Source organism: Hibiscus syriacus, unplaced genomic scaffold, assembly GCF_006381635.1.
Source record: "Hibiscus syriacus cultivar Baekdansim isolate YM2019G1 unplaced genomic scaffold, ASM638163v2 tig00112503_pilon, whole genome shotgun sequence".
Classification (NCBI taxonomy): domain Eukaryota; kingdom Viridiplantae; phylum Streptophyta; class Magnoliopsida; order Malvales; family Malvaceae; genus Hibiscus; species Hibiscus syriacus.
The window spans coordinates 1488384-1496812 of NW_024063349.1; the positions used below are offsets into that span (position 1 = coordinate 1488384).

General features: G+C 38.8%; 1 pseudogene; it reads right to left on the reverse strand.

Annotated features, from left to right (window-relative positions):
• Positions 1-1626: 1626 nt before the first annotated feature.
• Positions 1627-8121, reverse strand: LOC120180967 (annotated as a pseudogene).
• Positions 8122-8429: the final 308 nt, after the last annotated feature.

The window sequence follows — 8429 nt, forward strand, 5'->3', positions numbered from 1 at the left end:
AACTGATAAGCACCCTAATGCCCAACTAAGGTTTTTTTTTCTATCAAACCCAAAAGAAGCTTACCATAAAGCATAGCGTTGTCCCCCATTTACCGTAACATCTATGTAAGTACGATGGATTTTCTTTACTTGTTTTTCTCACTACTTTTTCTCTCAGACAAATGGAAGAAGAAGAAATTGTTTTTCTCACTACTTTTTCTCTCAGACGAATTGAAGAAGGAGAAATAGGTTTATAGAATAAGAAGAAATGGTTTTATGGAAGAAAAAGAAATGTGTTTATGGAATAAGAAGAAATGTTTTTATGGAATAAGAAGAAATGAGTTTATGGAAAGAATAAATGTGTTTATGGAAGAAGAAGAATGGTTCCGAATGGTAAATGAAACCCTTGATTCCCATATTAATAGGGTAAACTACACAGTTGGTCACTAATGTTTGAGTAAATTTTCATTTTCCCTACTAAAGTTTAAAAAATGTGGCGGTCAACCTGGTCAACCCAATCCATGTAGCAGTTAACGCTTAGTTGTGTTTTCCGTCATGCTTGTTAACGGCGATTAACGTCGAGTGACCAATTTGTAACAAATGATAACAGTAGTGACCTATTTGTGACTCTCAAACATTAGTAACTATTTGCATAGTTTACCCAGAAAAATTATTATTTTTCTCATTGTCTTTGCCTTCTGAATACAGTTTATCGAAATATATTACACTTTTGGATTTATATACTCCTCCAACTGCCCGTTTGTCTTGGCTGTCTTTGAAACGTGGCCTTAATTAATAACAAAGAGTTGACCTAAGGAGAAATAAAATAATTAATACAAATTTTATATAATTTAAATTATGGATGAGCATGAATTGAGTAGGATTGAATTTTTTATTCACCCCAATTTAATTCGAGTATTATATTCTTCCACCTGTTATTTGACCCGGATTTAAAGAGGGTTCATCTAATCTAAAATTTGATTTGATTTTTTTGGTAAAACTCGTACTTGATCTAATCCGACCCGACATAAATATATATATATATAATTTTTATTTTATTATATGAAATAATGACCTAATTGAAAAATTATAAATAAAATGATATTATCATAATTATTTTAAATATTTAAGAGATAATTATAATGTTCTTTCATGTTGGGTCAAGTATATTTGATCTTAAACTCGAATTTAATACGATCTAATCTAAACATAAATTTTCATAAAAAAAATTAACCTTATAAAATCAAGTTGAAATCATTTGATATATGCCCACCCCAATTTAAATAACCAAATTTAATCATACATTTATTTCGTAAAGAAAAAGTATATTTAAAAATATTATAAATTTAGATATCGATATTTTCCAACTCAGATTTACTTTGTTCCCAAAAAGATAATATGGTGTAGATTATAATTGTCGTTATGCAAAATAGAAACTCAAACATCTCCCATTTCTAGGTTTAGTTTCATACAAAAATGGATAGAAGGGTAGATAGAGATAGTCGTTCACGTTAAAAAATTTAAATTATTATATATTTTGAATATTTTTTTATTTTCAATTGATAATATGTTTTTGTCTCTCTTAAAATTTTAGAAATTTATCTCATAGTATAAGATATTACGTCGGTCCTGATTTCATATATTGTTTTAGGTCAAATTCCTGGACTCACAAGTCGAGATGTATTCAAGAAATGTGGCGAAATCTGTATCTCGTAGCGTCTTGGATTCTCGTTGTCAATTAGTTCGGGGACGGTCTAACCTTGCAATCGAAAGGCAGACTATGCAATGAAGCCACCGATAGCCGAGGCTTAGTTGGATTCACAAACACCCTATGCAGCACACTTTTGTATCTGCCATTGCTGAATATCTGATAACAATAACAACAATAAAACTCAAACTCAAAATCAAAATCAAATTATAACTCGCCTCAAGGTGATCACCAACGTTAACAACAACAGAATTGTCAGTTGGTTCAACAGTGATCCATTGTCCTTTGTATTGAATCTGCAAACCTTGAACATCATCTTGGAGAAGAAGGGTTAGGAATCCATAATCCGAGTGTGGTAGCATCCCTAATGTAAGGTCAGGTTCAGGGCATGGAGGGTAACAATTAACCACCATTAGCTGGCTTCCATCATCGAATTGCTTTAGTATCTCACCATTCTCTGGTGTCTTATCACCTTTAGTGGCACCCATCAAGCCTAGGGTCTCAAGTATGGCCTCCATTATTCGTATAAACAAGTACTTGGTTTCTTTTGCGTAGGTAGCCGCCCAGTCCCTATTAAAATAATCATATAAAGATTATTATATATATTCTCAGTGCACTAAAGGAAGCAAAGTATGCGGATATTATTATAATCCCCCAAGAAAAATGGTTGTTTTATCTTGACCTGAACTCCATGGGGGAAGTAGGCCAATGAGGGAGAACATCTGAAGTGGATGGCAGACAAGCTTCAAGAAATCCCTCCAACAGAAGACAGCATCTTTGCTCTGGTTCCAGCTTGTTCCATATCGAACAGGTGATGCCATGTCGGAAGACATGTACTTTGATCTCTCCTCGTGTGGGAGCCGAATGTATGTACCAGTAACCAGAAAAGAGAATATAGGAATAGAAAAGAAGAATAGGCAGTAGATTAAGAAGCTTTTTTAAAATATTTCAGGGTTACATATATCCTTTTTCACGTTTCACATGCTCTCTTATTTATAATTTTAATCCTTAGAAACAGACAAAATCGGTTAAGGCTTGGGGCGTCCTTTTTTCTCTCAAGCTTCTGCGCAATATTCGGTTGTCCTTGCTGGTCATTTCTTGGTTGCCAACTCCCTCTGTGGTAACGCTCTCGTTCCCTGTATCAACTCTAACTACCTTTCCTTGACATTACCCCCTCCTGAAAGAAGGACCTTGTCCTCAAGGTTAGCAGCAGGTGTAGATGGGAGAAACTCATCCATCATCAATGGAAAAGATGTAATTTGTTGAAGAGGATGACCCTTGCATGGCTTGAGTTGAGACACATGAAAAACTGGATGGATACGCGTGGACTCTGGTAATTCTAGCTTATAAGCCACTCGACCTATACGTTGCAATGCGTAAGGACCAAAGAAACGTGGTCCAATCTTCTGATGTCTCCTTAGACGTAGTGATAGTTGTCGATAAGGTTATAAACGCACAAAAGCCCAACTACCCTCCTCGAGCTCTACTTCGCGTCGATGTTTGTCGGCCTGATTTTTCATACGGACCTGCGCTTGAACTAAATTGCTTTTTAATACTCGCAATAATGCATCACGTTCCTGCAGATCATGATCTACTTGAGCATTGGAAGAACTACCCTCTAAGTAGTTGAGAATGGTGGGTGGATCACGCCCATACAATGCTCGGAAATGGGTCATTCCTGCTGATGTATGATATGCTGTATTATACCAATATTCTACCCATGCTAAGTATTGCTCCCACTTGCTCGGATCATCTGCTGTCATACAACGAAGATACATCTCGAGACATCGATTCAAAGCTTCAGTTTGCCCATCCGTCTGTGGATGGTAGGTTGAACTGAACATTCAGTCCCTTGTAGTTTAGCTATCTCAGTCCATATTCACTAACAAAAATCCGGTCTCTATCACTGAAAAAGTTCTCGGTATCTCATGAAGTTTCACAATCCCTTGGACCATAATCTTGGCTATATATTTACTATCAAAATGCTTCGGAAGTGCAAAAAAATGACCGTACTTTGTGAGACGATCGACCACCACCAATATTCTCTTTCTCATTAGATTCGGTAAACCTCTAATAAAATCTATTCACTAACAAAAATCCGGTCTCTATCACTGAAATAGTTCTCGGTATCTCATGAAGTTTCACAATCCCTTGGACCATAATCTTGGCTATATATTTACTATCAAAATGCTTCGGAAGTGTAAAAAAGTACTTTGTGAGACGATCGACCACCACCAATATTGTCTCTTTCTCATTAGATTTCGGTAAACCTCCAATAAAATCTAACGAGATGTCTTCAAATACCTTATCTGGAATCAAAAGTGGTTGAAGAAGTCCTGCCGGGGCCAAGCTAACACTTTTCATTCTTTGGCAAACCTCACATTCTCTGACAAATTGTCGAACCTCTTTTCGCATACCTTTCCAATAAAAATTTGCAGCTAATCGTTGAAAAGTGCGTGTAATACCAGCATGTCCTCCCATCAACGAGCTATGAAATTCTCGTAATAATAATGATTTTAGTGCAGATTCTTGAGGTACCACAATTTTCCCGTGCCTTAACAATAATCTATCTTGCTCTTCATACTCATCAAAATTAGTTTGTCCCTGCTGAATACTTGCTCGAATATGTTGAATCTCAACATCCGTTCTACTTGCTGCCCAAATATCATCAAAAATACCAAACAATGGTCGAGAAAAAGCCATGAGAGTAACTGTAGATTCTCTGGATAGCGCATCAGCAACATTGTTGAGTTTTCCAGATCGATAATGGATCTCGAAATCATACCCAATCAATTTTGATAACCATCGTTGTTATTCCGGAGTTTGAATAGTTTGTTGATTTAATTCCCACAGTGAGCGCTGATCAATGATAATGACAAATCTATGACCCACCAAATATTGACGTCACTTCCCCACTGCTTGAGTAATGGCGAACATTTCTCGATTGTAAGTAGAAGCACCTTGCATCCGTGGACTGAGCTTTTGACTAAAATAGGCTAACAGCTTACCCTCTTGAGTTAGAACCGCTCCTATACCTGTCCCTAAAGCATCAGTTTCGACCTGGAATTCTTTGTCAAACTGCGGCAGCCCAAGTATTGGAGCAAAACAAAGGCGTGATTTCAAATGGTCTATGGCGCTTTGAGCCGCTTCAGTCCATTCGAATGATTGGCCTTTACGAAGCAAATCCGAGGTGGGAGCTGCTATAATAGCAAATTCTTTAATAAACTTGCGTTAGTAAGATGCAATGCCGAGAAATCCTCGCACTTCCTTGACCGTGGTAGGTACGGGCCAAACTCGTATTGCCTCAACCTTAGCGGGATCCACTGCCAATCCTTCCCTTGAAACTATATGCCCCAAATATTAACAGTGGTCTGTCCGAATGTACACTTACTACGCTTTGCGATAAAACTATTTTCTTGCAACCTTTGTAGCACCTGTCGAACATGGTCCAAGTGTTCCTACCAATTTTGACTGTACACAAGAATGTCATCCAAAAAAATTAAAACAAATTTACGTAGAAATGGTCGGAAGAGATCGGTCTTTGTTGCCTGAAAAGTGGATGGCGCGTTGGTTAAACCAAACGGCATGACGAGAAACTCATAATGTCCTTTATGAGTCCGAAAAGCTGTTTTCGGAACATCTTCTGCTTTAACGCAAATTTGATGATAGCCGCAAGTAAATCCAGTTTTGAAAAGAATTGTGAATCACCCAACTCATCAAAGAGTTCATCGGCAGTGGGAATCAGGAATTTATCTTTAATGGTGATTGCGTTTAAAGCACGATAGTCAACACAGAACCGCCACGTACCATCTTTCTTCTTTACCAACAACACTGGTGAAGAAAATGGGCTATTTCTCTTACAAATCAACTGGTGTTCAAGCATGTCTCAGACTTGTTGTTCGACTTTATCTTTCTGAAAATAGGGATACCGGTAGGGTCGCACATTCACTGGTTTGCTCATAGGTTGTAAATGAATAGCATGGTTATTTTCTCGAATAGGGGGTAGACCATGAGGAGCCACAAAAACCATATCAAATTCAACCAATAGTTTTGTCATGTCCTCTGGTTCTACTTTGTTTTCCATCGTTAGTCCCATATTCATTTGCAAACAATAATAGGCAGCTACAGCCTTAGTATCCTTTAAACGACGTAAGGATTGTAATTGGATCGGTTGGGGAGCCAGCCCTGTTTCCCCTTGCCAACAATGCTCCTTGTTCCCGTGGTGGAATTGAAACCGAAGTGTAGAAAAATCCATAGTCACCGGTCCGAGAGTAGCCATCCAAGCAACTCCTAACACCATTTCAGTACCTTCTAACGGTAACACATAGAAATCATAAGCAATTCAGTAACTTGAACTCGCAATTTAAGATCGCGCACACAACCCTCGTTTTGTAATTTTTCACCATTTCCCACCAGGACCCTGAATTTGGTGTTGTTGTCACATTCAAACCCAAATGTTTTGCAACACGGGTCTGGACAAAGTTGTGTGTACTGCCACCATCAATCAAAACCCGAATCGGTCGGCCTCTAATCTCCCCCGTCACACGTATGGTATTAGGAGTAAAACAACCTGCAAGAGCGTTAAAGGAAACTAAAGATTGTTCGCGTAAAACATCGTCGGACTCCTCTAAGTCATCGCAGTCATTCACTCGTGTACCTGTGATCGTTTCTTGGTGTTCATCCTCAAGTTCATCATCTAACAATAATAACTGAGGATCCTTGCATTTGTGACCCGGAACAAATTTTGCATCACAATAATAACACAACCCTTTCTCGCGTCGAGCTTGAGCTTCAGCTGCCGAAATTCTGCGAGGTTGCATAAGATTATGAGAGGTCGTGTGATTTTCTGATTGAGGTAATCGGCCAAGAGTTGCTTTAGACCCAGAAGAAAATGAGGTGGGGTTTGGTAGTATGGGCGGCAAATTTGTACCCGATACCTTACCTAATGATTTCCGTGTCAAGAAATTTGGCTTATTAAATCGGGCCAGCGCAATTACTTCACTCATAGAGGTGGATCGATAACCCAACACCTCATGCTTAATATCTGAACGGAGCCCAAACACAAAACATTGTGTCAGAAATTCATCAGAAAGATTATTTGTACGCAAGGCAAGGTCTTCAAATCGGTTTTGGTATTCGTCCACCGTTGTTGTTTGGAAAAGCTTAGAAAGTTGCCCTTTCGGTGATTCGATTTCCATCACCATGAATCGTCGGTGAATCGCTCCAACCAAATGTTGCCAACCTGACAGTTGTCGCTATCGTTGCATCCAACGAAACCATTTCTTGGCTATGCCTTCCATTCTGAAGGATGCCATGGTTACACGATGGTGGTCCTCAGTGCCATAAAACTCGAAGAAATCATTCGCCGATGCAAGCCACTCCTCTGGGTCCTTACCATTAAATATAGGTAACTCCACCTGAACTGGTTTGGGTGAGAAAGGAAATACGTCATCGGATTCCACTTTCATTTTTGCCTCGCCTCTGGTCACCATGATTTCTCCTGAACCATCACCATTGCAAGAAGTGGTTGCCAGAGCTCCCAACTGTGCAGAAAGCACTGTTAACTAGCGAACCAAATCCTGGAGGGTTCGCTGTGTGGTTGCATTCCATTTCTTCTGATCCTCCGCCTGAGATTGGAGAGAAACCAAAAGTTGGTCATGGCGAGCACTCGCTTCCTTCAAAGCTTTGATAACGTCCGTGTTACTCACCATATTGGTCAAGCTCAATGATAGCACCAAAATGTTATGTACCAATAACCAGAAAAGAGAATATAGGAATAGAAAAGAAGAATAGGCAGTAGATTAAGAAGCTTTTTTAAAATATTTTAGGTTTATATATCCTTTTTCACGTTTCACATGCTCTCTTATTTATAATTTTAATCCTTAGAAACAAACAAAATCGGTTAAGGCTTGGGGCGTCCTTTTTTCTCTCAAGCTTCTGCGCAATATTCGGTTGTCCTTGCTGGTCATTTCTTGGTTGCCAACTCCCTCTGTGGTAACGCTCTCGTTCCCTGTATCAGCTAACTCTACCCTTTCCTTGACACCAAAGAACCTAGTGCTCACCTCAACTATTCTTCTTATAACTTCGATGGGGATGCCATGATTTACCACCTGCATTTCAAAAATTGTTAATGCATCCATTTTATCAATTCGTTTGTATCTTAAAGCTTAGAGGTTACCTGAAAAAACCCATATTCTTCGCAAGTGAAGGAGAGGGAGTTGAGGACTTGGGACCGGTTTGGGCCTTGTAATTCAGCAAAATCGATTATGGACAGTTTAAGACTAGACTTAGCCATATATGCTGCTCTTTATCCACATTGTGTCGATCAATATAGGCAATATATACTTATCGGGAAGTTTTCCAACTCCATTCTCAAGAAGATTTTTTACTCCTTTCTGAAACTCATGGGTTTCTTTTGCGTCATCTTTTCTCATTCCATTGCAGGGGACTGGTTAACTCACCTGGAAATAGCTGAAATGAAAGGAATTGACAGTGAGAGAAATTAAGAAATAAAGCAAGTGGTGTGAGAGAGATGAAGAATGGGGGTTTGATGTGTGATATATTTATAGGAAAGAAGATGAATGGGAAAGAACAGGAGCAAGTTTTGGAGAAACCGGCCTCGGATTTATGAATCCCAGCCCCAGAAACACTGACGTCTGATTCTATTATTACGTAAACAAAAACCTTTTACAACTAATAAGGAAAGAATTCAAGGACTAGAGAGCCCTGGATCGACTATTCC